The sequence below is a fragment of the Canis lupus genome, chromosome 34, assembly GCF_003254725.2.
Source record: "Canis lupus dingo isolate Sandy chromosome 34, ASM325472v2, whole genome shotgun sequence".
Classification (NCBI taxonomy): Eukaryota; Metazoa; Chordata; class Mammalia; order Carnivora; family Canidae; genus Canis; species Canis lupus.
In genome coordinates this window covers 4,323,705-4,336,077 of record NC_064276.1, presented here as the reverse complement: position 1 = coordinate 4,336,077, position 12,373 = coordinate 4,323,705, and the positions used below count along the sequence as shown (strand labels likewise).

General features: G+C 43.1%; 1 long non-coding RNA gene across 1 annotated transcript; it reads right to left on the bottom strand.

The window, feature by feature from the left end:
- Positions 1-2,252: 2,252 nt before the first annotated feature.
- LOC112662824 (uncharacterized) lies at positions 2,253-11,753 on the bottom strand. The gene is made up of 3 exons (XR_003138867.3): positions 7,796-11,753; positions 5,746-5,915; positions 2,253-3,248 (listed from the first exon to the last, which is right to left on the bottom strand). It is a non-coding gene; the product is annotated as an uncharacterized LOC112662824 (long non-coding RNA).
- Between the last annotated feature and the right edge of the window lie 620 nt (positions 11,754-12,373).

Here is a 12,373-nt window from a genome sequence, read left to right as displayed (position 1 = left end):
CTCAACTAGATTGTTTAGGGATGCATTTATAAGAGACAAAAACCCTTTTAAAAAGCAAGGGTGTGATTATTGAAAATACCAGGACAGGGGTAGCCTCTGAGGGAGCAATAGATTTGAAGAGGAAATTAGAAGCTTGGTAAGTCTCTATGTTCTCAGACTCTGTGGCTGTTATGGGGATGTCTGCTTTACAAGGGTTCATCAAACAAAAATTCATCTGGATTGTATGCACTTCCTATATGCTATATTTCAAAATAAAACAAGGAAAAATAATTGACATAAGAAGAATGTGTCTGGGAAGCCTTGGACTTCAAAAATGAAAGCAAGAGTTTGTAGGTAGCAGGTAATCTGTGTAATCTTGCCTAATTGGGTGTCTGACGTAGTGTCGGCTGCTGGTTTTTTCGTCCCAGCCACCAAGAGGGAGACAGATTTAATAGCTGTGTTTAACGTGTCAGATGCAAGAACTGTAATAATCTTACTTGTTACCAATTCTCTCCAAACTGGAGAACATTTTCGTTATAATGCTCTATTTTCCTATCTATCAGAGATAATTACCCCCCCCCCCACTAGCAGCAGCCAAGGTCTTCCATCAGCCCCTCCCTTGGGCCCCTGGCATAGACCTCCAGGCCTATCCAACTGGAGCTGGAATCAGCATGTGGTCAAAGTAGTTGAGAAAGAAAGCCTCGACAACAATCAAACAAAAGCAAAGATACGGAGCCATAGGAGATATCATGAAAAGAAAGCTTCAGGAAGTGACAGCAACAAAAAGAACTTTCTACAGCCAAGATACTCTTCCATTTGCAAACTGTTTTGCTCTTCAGACCGTGCGTTCATCCACATTTACGAACTGAAAATTCAGCTTTCTTTCTCAGGTGCATTATTTTCAAGTTGATGTAAGGGCCCCAGATGCTTTGGGACAGCATTCCATTGATTATCGTGCTCTGCTCCCTGCAAGCATAGATCTATTGGAATCTAATCTAACTGAGTGTGTGTTGTTTTGGTTTCAAAGCAATTCTGTCCTGAGTCACACACAACAGCAGCAAAATGCCGAGGGACCGGATAAAAGCTGGCCATTAGAAACCTCAGTTGCTGCTTATGTCTTCCAAAAATTGAATATATTTATCCAGCTATTGTCAACAAACATATATGGACAACAGATCTCTCACTGTCTGCATGCCCGGCCCTGAGAACCCAAGCGAGTGGGTGGACATCTGAGTCACAATTAGAACGACAAGGACGGTAATCCATTCCTCTCACAGGATTCACTGAAAAACTGAATAAGTAAAAATGAGTTGAAAACAGTAGTAAAAAAAGGAGCTAAAAGGACCATGTGCATTGTTGTGGAATATCAACAATTGTCAACAATCCCATAGTGTATTGCCCACCCTAGGAGTGTAACACATTGTCCGGCAGGCTGTGCACACCCAGAGACCTAATCCAGGAGTGTGTGTGTGTGTGTGTATGTGTGTGTATTTAGTTTTAAGTGAAGGAAGTGGCCCGGGGGGCGGAGGGGGCAGGAAAGGCAGGAAAGGAATCCAAAGAAGAAACACATAAAGGAGAAACCATGATCTAACTACCCTTTGACTACAGAAGCAAACACTCCGTTGAACCATTGAGGAATCCGGTGCCAAGGCTGGGTATTGGGGAAAAGGCTTCGCTGCCCTCTGCGAGTAGAGGCACCACCGGTCATCGGCCCCCGGGGTCCAGGTCTGGCCTCCCCGCCCTCTTCGCCCAGCCCCCCACCCCGGGAGGCTGGCGGGTCTGCCCTCCCCCTCTCCTTCCCAGCGCCCCTCTGCTTGCCCCGCACCATCTCCCCAGGCTCCGGACGCCTTGGAAACTCCGAGGGCACAAATGACAAGCCCGATAGGAAAACGAATAGGAAATAACAAGCTACGGAACCCAGGCTAGGAAGAAAGCTCCCTTGCAACCAGAGCTCCTGCTGCCTGGGTTCGCTTGGGGCTGCCGAGGATGGGGGTGCGGTGGGGAGCGCGGGAGGAGGCAGCGGGAGGCCTGACACCGCAGGGCAGGGCTGCTGGGTGGGGGGAGGTCAGGGGAGGAGGACAACTCGAACAGGGGTCTCAGGCTGCAGGAAAGACGGTTTGGCCAGGACTACGGGCAGTCCTGGAGCCAATGTCGCCCCCGGAGGAGCCCGGGGTCATGCCGGGTCACCGGTCCTCTCAACGCCCCCCCCCTCAGGCCCGCTGTGGTGCAAATGGGGGGAGACGCGGAGGGGCAGCAGACCAGCGCTACTCAGTGCTGCTTCTGCCTACAGCAGAACGAGGTCTGAGCAGGCAGCCGCCTCTCAAGAAACATGTTCCTGGGACACCCGGGTGGCTCAGTGGTTGAGCTCTGCCTTCGGCTCAGGGTGTGATCCTGGGGTCCTGGGATCAAGTCTAGCATCTGGATCCCCGTGGGGAGCTAGCTTCAACCTCTGCCTGCGTCTCTGCCTCTCTGTGTGTATCTCTCATGAATAAATAAATAAAATATTTTTTAAAAATTAAAAAAAAGATGTTCCTTTATCTATTAGTAACCTGACATTAAAAAGCCCATGTTTATTGCTTAAACCATAGCACTGAGGTCACAAACTGACAGCAATGAGCAGAATCTGGGAAAAACAGTTTTTAATTTTTGCCATTTGTCTTCTTTTGGATCTGAGGATTGAATGATGTTCTTTAAAACTTCTGAGCTACTTATCAACATTTTAAAAGCAAGAGATTTTTGCTGTTAAAAATCCAGATTTCCAGACTTTTCTTGAAATGAAATGCATAGGCTGACATTCCCTTGTGTTAGCCAAAAATCAGTGTCCCCTTGGGTGTACTTTCACTGTCCAGCAGGCCACCACCCCTGCCACTCCTGGATGCTTCCTCTAGCCCATGCCACCCATTCACTTCACGCTGGTCACTTGAACTTTTGAATTGCCTGCATTTGTGAGTGTGTCACTGTCAGAACAGAAGCATTTCTGGGGCATACTTTTGTCCATTGGATCACTGATGTCAATCAATGATTTGGAACAATGCCAGGCACATAGTAGCTGCTAAGTAAGTATTTGTCCAATGGCGTGTTGTGCTACCATCACTGAGCGTTGGAAGAAATGTTTGGGTTGGCAGTGGTGAAGAAAAAGCACTTGTTTCCAAGTTTTGTCAGGACATAACCTTGTTCAACACACCCGCGACCAAGCCGGCAGCTAGGAAAGAAGATGAGAGCCCCGACACGGCAGTGGAGTATTCTTGTTCTCAGGAACATGTGGAGCCCTGGATGGAGCAGAAAGGGTGTATGAGCCACAGCAACAGTTCTACCCTTGCACATCTTATCCTCTCATGCAGGAATTTTTTCTTTCTCTCCCATGATGAGGAAGAAGGAGTTGGTTTGCACAGGGAGACCATGCTTATCTCCACTCCTTCCTTGGCCCCTACACAGCCTGAAGCATGGCTACAAAATACTTAGTGGGCCACATTCCAGGGCAGCTGGGTGTGAGGGGTCCTCACCGCAGAGCTAACACACGCTTAAGTGTAATGGAAAGACTCAAGCTCTGTGATGATGTGATGTGCGGGCCTCCAATGGCATAAAATGGCACATGGACAAATGGTGGAAATCAGGGCAGAACTGCCTGCCAGAGGCAAGTCCCCCGTGGTGTCTCACTAGGTTCTGAAAAATGACTAACAGATGACAAAGGCCAGCAGGCCCATACATCTGAATAGCGGGAGGGACTGGCAAATCCATTAGGAGCAAATAGGGCTCCTTCAAGTCCATTTTACTTGCTAAAAACAAGCAATGTTAAGTTTTTAAAAATGAGTCCATTTTTCATCTTATTTCTCACTTATATTTGCTGCATCCATTTCCAGCTAAATGAGTAGAGGTTTGTGCTTTGAGACCCCACTTTGCTGCTATTAAAAATCAACGTTGGATCTAAGCAGAGAGCTAGAACCTTCTGTTTCTGGATAACTTGCTCTGTGGGCCTCATCTGTAGAAAATCAGTCAGGGAGAGAGGGCAGTAACTCTGGCAGAACACCTTCAAAGTGTCTGACTACAGAGGCCTTTGCATATGTTTTGTCACATATTCCTGTTCAACGGTTAAGGAGGTTTATAAGGAATCCACTAGAATGCAAAATAGTGCAGTTGTTATGGAAAATAGTATCAGGGGAACTCAAAAAATAAAAAATAGGACTCCCAAATGATCCAGCAAGTCCACCACTGGACATTTACCTGGAGGAACTGAAATCAAGATCTCAAAGACAACCTTCTAAATGGGGAAAAAATATCTGCAAACCATCTGTCTGATATGGGCTTAATATCCAAAACATAGAGGAACTCAAACTCAATGGCAAAAAAAGTCAAACAATCCAATTAAAAATGGGCAGAAGATCAAAATAGACCTAGTTTTAAAGAAAACATGCAGATGCCCAACAGGTACATGGAAAGATGCTCAACATCACTCATCATCAAGGAAATGTAAATCAAAACCACAGTGAGATCTCACCTCACACCTGTCAGAAAGGCCATTACCAAAAAGACAAGAAATAAAGTGTTGGCAAGGATGTGGGATGAAAGAGAACCCTCGTGCACTGTTGGAATGCAAACTGGTGTAGCCACTGTGGAAAACAGTATGCAGGTTCTTCAAAAATTTAAAATATCCTATGATCCAGCAATTCCACTTCTGGATATTTATCCAAAAACAACAAAAATGCTAATTTGAAAAGATATATGCACCCCTATGTTCACTACTGCATTATTCAGAGAAGCCAAGATATGGAAACAACTTAAGTGTCCATTGATGGGTGAATGGATAAAGAAGATGTGGTATATATATATATACAATGGGATACTGTTCAGCCATAACAAAGAATGAAATCGTGCCACTCATGACAACATGAATGGACCCTGAGGGCATTACACTAAGTGAAATAAGTCAGAAAGAGAGAGGTAAATACAATATGATCTCATTTACATGTGGAATAGAAAATAAAACAACAAAGATCACAGATACAAGGAACAGACTGGTGGTTGCCACAGGGGAGGAGGTTGGAGGATGGGCCAAATAGATGAAGGGAATCAAAAAGGTACAAACTTCTAGTTATAAAATAAATAAGTCCTAAGGATATGATGTACGGCATAGTGACTATAGTTAACAATACTGTGCTGTACATTTGAATGTTGCTAAGAGAGTAAATCTTAAAAGTTCTCTTCAAAACAAAATAACTACGTGTGGCGGTAAATGTTAGCTAGACTTATTGTGTGAGGATTTCACAGCATACAAATATTGAATTATTATGTTGTACACCTGAAATTGATATAATGTTATATGTCAATTATACCTTATGTTTTAAAAAAAATGTCAAAGAGATACCTGCACTCCCATGTTCACTGCAGCATTATCCACAATAGCTAAGATATGGAAACAACCTCAATGTCCATCGACAGATGAATGGATAAAGAAACTCTGTATATACAGGGATACCTGAGTGGCTCAGTTAGTTAAGCATCTTTTGATTTCGGCTCAGGTCATGATCTCAGTGTCCCAAGATCAAGCCCTTGATCCCAAGATCAAGATTCTCTCTCTCCCTCTCCCTGTGCCCCTTCCAATGCCTTGCCTAAAAAGTAAAGAAACTCTGTTTATACATACAATGGAATACTATTCAGCCATTTAAAAGAAAGGAATTCTGCAATACGCAATATGGACAAAAATTGAGGATGTTATACTACATGAGAAGAACCAATCATAGAAAGACAATAATGCGTGATGCCACTTACATGAGGTATCTGAAATAGTCGAGCCCATAGAATAAAGTGCAGAATGGTGGCTGCCAGGAGCAGGTGGTGGAGAGTTGCTAATCGGTGGTCATAAAGCTTCAGTCAAGCAAGATGAAGAGCTCTAGAGATTGGCCATGTGACACTGTACCCACAGTCATCTATAATGTACACTGAAAGATTTGTTAAGACGGTAGATCTCATGTGAATTGTTCTTTCCAAATTAAATTATTTAATTTAATTTCATTTAAAAGAACCCACAACTTTAGAACAGAAGGAATCTTAGCAGTTGGATAGCAGTTGGACCATCTTTCTCTTTGACCTATTTTAAAACCGTATCACCTTTTAATAAGAAAAAAGTGCACATCTTCAAAAGATCCCAACATGTCTCCTTGCTCTACCCCATCTCTGTCTTGAAAGAGTCTTTTGACTGTATATCCACAGCAGCCAATAGATTTTAGAGCTTTATATTCTATAGAGTGTATAACGGAAGCAAGGAACAGTTTTCTCCTAAATTAAAAATGTACTGCAATATTAAGTAGACTTTTTAAACTAAACATGTTCCTCCAAAAAAGAGTCTGATGCAGGTGCTGCTGACCTAGTTCAGCCTCTCTCATTGCACAGAGAGCTGCTGAGGCCCAAAGACAGTCACTAACCTTTTCTCCCTACTTCTGGGAACTACCCCTGTGTTTTCTGACTCAGTTTCCTGAGGATTGGTCTCTCAGTACTCAATCCTCAATATTCTGTTTTCCTAAACACATGGCTTCAAACCTGGAAGCCCAGGAATGAGAGAAAACTGTGGAGATATTCATATAAACAGTTATCACTCTGTTGGCATCACCTTGGTGGTGACGCTGGTATGCAAGGGCCCGTATGAACACACTCCTTGCCTTCAGAAAGTTCTGGTCAATAAAGAACACACTCATAGGACAGTCAGCCTAATAGGGCCCAGGGTCTGGTCTTCATGAATGGCTGAGAAGTCCCCAGCAACTGGCAGAGAGGACTGGGTTCTCTAGCCAAAGCTAGAGCCTAATGGTGAGGCCAATAGGGATTTTCTAATCTGAACTCTAGTTTTCTGACCCCCACCCAGTTGAAGACAACTGGTCTCACAAGACTGAGCTGCAGCACAATAAGCTAAGGGCAACTTCCCCTATGGGTAGGAAGAGTAAACCCCATCCTGCCATGCTTTCCTCTGGGCAGAAGACTCAGACCACCAGTTGTACTTGAACACACACATGAGGGTGCAACCAGGGGGACTTGCTCTGTCGGTGAGTGGCCCACCACCCACGCCAAAGGGGGGAGGCAATATTTATGCCACCTTTCCCACCCTGCGGGAAGAGGTAGCTTCTGCAGAAGTTTCCCTTCCCTCCCAGAGGTGACATGCCTTACAGCCAGCACACCATCTGACCCAGTTTCTACATGTGGAAAAGACTAAACCCATTAACATAATAATTGCAAAGAAGAAAGGACTCTTGTTACACCAGAAACCATGAGGTATTCCAGAAAAATGGCAAGTCACAGGGCACAGGTGGAGGAGCAAGACCCACAGAAGGCCTGCTAGAAGTGGAGAGAGGGAAAGCAAACTGCCCTGTGGCCAAGTTGCCGACCTGGGCTGTGATCACAAGGGCACCAGCAAGGTGCAACCTTGTGGTGACTCAGCAAAGGAGGAGGATGGTTGGCCTCTATATTTCTTCTCCTGTCCTCGGGTCAGGGGACTCTGCAGGGGTGACCACCTCTAGGGGGATGAAGGAAGAGCAGGGGCTGGACTGAGAGAAGCAATTCTGCAGGATTGGTCCAGCTGCAGGGTGAAGAACACTGTGAGGTGCCCAGGGGAAGCAGGAAGCTGGTGGACATGGCTGCAGTCTTTCAGGAAACGTGGCTGCCAGGACTGGGGTGGGTGAAAGAACGGAGAAGAGGACACAGATTCAAGAGACATACAGGATGGGAGACCAAGAAAACAAGGTCATGCATTGTGGAGGATCGAATTTCCCACTCAGCTTGTGGATTCACAATCAAGGACCTTGGTACACTTCCACTCCACTTACTTACTTACCTCCCAAGATTTATGCTGTTCTTCTCATGTTTGTAATTAGCATGTATGTTAAACATCTCAATACATTATTTTTGTTGATTTTTGTCAATACCCATTCCGATTTATGTTGGTCTTCCTGTCAGAATTCCATGTCTCCATCCAGGATCACTTTCCTCTTGAATAAAAACTCCCTGTTTTGCCTCCTTCAGATCAGATGTACTCCTGGCAAGTCATCTTAATTTTTGCTTCTCTAAAAGTGTTTTTATTTCACCTTCATTTTTGAAGAATATTGTGATGAGTAAAGAATTTCAGGCTCATAGCTATTTTCTTTCATCATTTTGAGGAAATCGTTCAATTGCATCATGATTCTCATGATTTCCCATAAGAAGTCAGTCGTCGTTCTTGCTGTTTCAAAGACCTGTCTTTTCAACACCTCCAACACTTTTAAGATTTCCTTTTATCTTTGGTCTGTGGGAATTACCGCGATGTGTCCAAGGCATAGCTTTCCTTATATTTTTCCTCTTGGGGCCCACAGGCATGATTTTGAGGATTGATGTTGTTCAACAGTTTTTGAAAATTTTGTGAAATTATTGGCCATTATTTCTTCAAATATTGCTTCTGGCTATTGCTTCTCTCTCCACTCTTTTTGGAGCTATAATTACATCTTTTCATTATGTTCCGTGCATCCCTTACTTTCTTTTCTTTCTGTCTGGTCTTTTGTCTTTACATACTTCAGTCTGGATGTGTTTCACAGACTTATTTCTGGCTCAACAATTCTTTCTACAGTACTTCAGTATAATATTATGCCCATTGATTGAGATGAATTTCATTTATTTTTATTTTTCCATTATATGATTCCACTGCCTCTTTTTCATAGTTCTGAATTATCTGGGGAAATTCTTCATCTTGCAATTACATTTTTTGAACATGTTATATATATACCTAATGAACATATGAACACATCTATGTATTTAATGTTCCTGTACAAGAACTCCATTTTTCTCTTGTTTTTGGTCAGATCTTACCTTTTTGTTTATCTGGAGAATTTTTTTTAATTGAGTGCCAATGTTGTGTATGAAAAATTATGTAGACATTCAAGGCTTTGGACAAGGTTTTCACCTCCAGAGTAGATTTAATTTTTCCTCTAACAGATCATCTCTGTTTGGGGATTAAGCTGGTTGGAAGTTGGTTTTTAATCTTTGCAGCTTGTGCAATGTTTCCAGTCCAGCTTTATTCTGAGGGTGCAGCCATTAGCATAACAACAAAAAAATCTGGAGTAATTGACTACTTCTAAGAAGGTCCTACACTATAGTTGTTCATCGTCCAGCCTTGTGACATTACCAAAAACTTTGCTCAGAATGTTAACCTCTCAGATGCCACTTTTTTTTTCCGATTTTGCATTTGCCTTGTGGGCAATGCACCCACACCTCTCTTCATTTTTCATTTTTTCTATATCTTAGTCCTAGAAATGCTCATTGCCTTGGTAGCTCTTTGAAGCCTTCAAATGTAGGTCTGCCTATGTATATGGGCATGTGTGTTCTAGCTTTGTTTCATTATTCCTCATAAATTCAAAACCACCCAGTCAGCTAAAAGCAGATCGTGGCAAAGGATGATGCTTACTTAGGTTTCTGACTTGCTTGGTAGAATTAATGATAATTTCATTCACTACAACAAGGAATTCTAGATAAAAACTCTGTACAGAGAAGAGTTAACATAGCAGGCCTGAATGCTGCCCTTTGGAAGGCCTGTTTACAAGGCTGGCCCTTGGCTGTCATCTGGGAACTTGATTTCAGGCAGATTCCTGCCATTAACTGATAAGAGTGACTCACTGTGCCCAAACTGTTTTAATAACAATTGGTTTATGCCGAACATCTGCCTTCCTTCTTGGAGTCTGGAATTGGAGTATATGCCAGACACAGAGTACATTGTGATCAGCTCCCAATAAAACCCTGGGCATTAAAGTTCTAATGAGCTTCCCTGGATGGCAACATTCCACATGTGTTGTCATAACTCATTGCTGGGAGACATTAAGTGCATCTTGTGTGCATCCACTGGGAGAGGACTCTTGAAGCTGGCACCTGGTTTCCCCTAGACTTCACGCCATGTGAAGCAAAGGAAAAGTTCCTTTGCTACTTATGATTGATATTCTTTCTCTATAATTGATCATAGCCATGGGTATGACTACATGCTAGCCCCTTAGTCTTTCTAGTTCATCACTGCTCTTGAGGACCTTTCAGCACAGATCAACTCTATTGGGGAAAATAATGATTTCAGATTTGGATACATTGAATTCGAGGTACTCTTTTTCTTACTTGACCTGTTATTTATTCATTTTTTAAAAAGATTTTATTTACTTATTTGAGAGAGAGGAAGAGAAAGCAAGCTGGAGAGGGGCAGAAAGAGAGGGAGAAGCAAGCTCATTGCAAGGAGCTTTGAGCAGGGAGCCCGATATGGGGCTTGATTCCAGGACACTGAGATCATGACCTGGATAGAAGGGCTTCAGGCTTCACCAACTCAGCCATCCCGGTGCCCCCAAGAAAGAGTATTCATTGTTTTACTAAGTACTTCTCTGGTTCTCATTGGATCACCAACATCATTGACCATCCATTCTTTCAGAAACATGACTATCTTTCCCTTTTGTAGCATAGTTACCACCAGCTTTACTCCTTGCTCTCTTCCTCTGACAAACCTGCAAGCACATGGCTTTAGATTCCTGGTTCCTCATCTCTTCTCACTCTATCCTCTCTACCTGGGCAATCTCATCCACACCTATGGCTTCAAACACCTCTTATGGAAAAGGATTTTCATATTTACAGCTCTGGCCTTGATCTCTCTTTCTCCCGTTCAGGCTCTATCAGGATCCCCACCAGCCTGCCTCTCTCAGGAATCTCAGAGTTACTACCAATGCCAGATCATGCCAGCATTCTCAGAAAAGACCAAACCAAATGCTTCTCCCCAGTGCACCTCCTTTTTCCACTTTTCCCTGCCTTCTGTTCCTCAACAGGTCTGCATCCTTGGTCTCCTGAGTGTTATCTATCAAATGGTGCTTTCTAGGTTCAGACAATAAGACTTTACTGTCTACTATATACATTCTGCTAGACACTAGGAATATGAAAATGATTAATATATGGACTCACTTAATCTTCGGGACTTTATGGATTAATAGTAACAGCAGACATACAAGTGAATAAGTACCATGAAGTATGATACATGTGATTACAGAACAAAGTCAGGATTACTGTGAGCCCACAAAAGGGGAAGTGATCAGATTTCCCAGAAGATGGAGGAAAAGTTGCTTGAGCTACACTTTGAAAGTTCAGTGGCTCTTCTCCATAAAGATAGGATGGATGAGAGGATGAAATGTACCATGGACAGAAAGGGACATGTTAAAGTCACCATTCCTATGGAAAGCCATGACAGAAAATATTGCAGGAACTAAACAAATTTAAAATTCAGGCTATTAATTTTCTTTAAACAGAACTACTTTGAAAACCCAAGTATCAAAAGAATATAAGGAAATAAGCAGGAAATAGTTTCCTAGACTTTTGCTGAATGATGCAGGGTTTGAGTGATTTAAGTCCCTGGACAAGTCTATCTCTGTCAGATCTCATGAGAACAGCCAGTATGCACCCTCCCTTCCATGAGAGTAAAAGATAAGAGTCAGACTCAAGCTCTAGAGACAACTAAGGGAATGAGAGCAAAAAGGACTGTCAGAGGAAATCCTAAAAAGGGGAGAATTAAGATAAGGAAGCCAACCAAAGATCCCAACTGGAGAGGTAAGATCTCTTCCTAGGACAATTCTTGATGATTATAGGTTGGAAGGAGAGGCACTTGAGCAGTGCCTCTGTTTGACCATGCCCTTTCCAAGGCTGATAAAGAACAGTTGTCATTTCAGAGGTTGGCTGCCTTCATATCAACATCATGTTTTCCTGTAGCCAGTAGATGATGAATGACTTTTCCCACAACCCTCAAATCATGCCACAGTGTCCACTCTGCCTGACTCAACTACATTCCTGGACACAGATATAAGGATCCTGTGTTCTAACTCCCCATAGCAACAACAGAATCCCTCTTTCTTGTCCCCCCTTCCCTGCTCAGACTCAGCACATTCTATGGGAGGAATTTTGCCTCACAAATTTTGTCTCTTCATGTGTGAAAAAGTGTCACCTAAAATTCTTTCTTTGTCCAAAATGGTGCCCAGACAGAGGAGAACTCTTGCTTGATAGTGGCTGTTCAGTTTAACCACTGTTAAGCATTTTCTTTTTTAAAAGATTTTATTTCTTTATTTATTCATGAGAAATACAGAGAGAGAGGCAGAGACACAGGGAGGGGGAGAAGCAGGCCCCCTCTGGGGAGTCTGATGTGGGACTCGATCCCGGGACTCTGGGATCATGCCCTGAGCCCAAGGCAGATGCCCAACCACTAAGCCATCTAGGCACTCTTGTCAAGCATTTTCTATGGGCAAATGACCACACTAAAATGCCTTGAGTATTTTAATATGTCTAAGACATGATCTCTGCCCACATCCTTGGAAATGAGCAATTCAACCAAAATATTATAATTAATCTACTGTTAACAAACACAAGGATTAAACAGTAA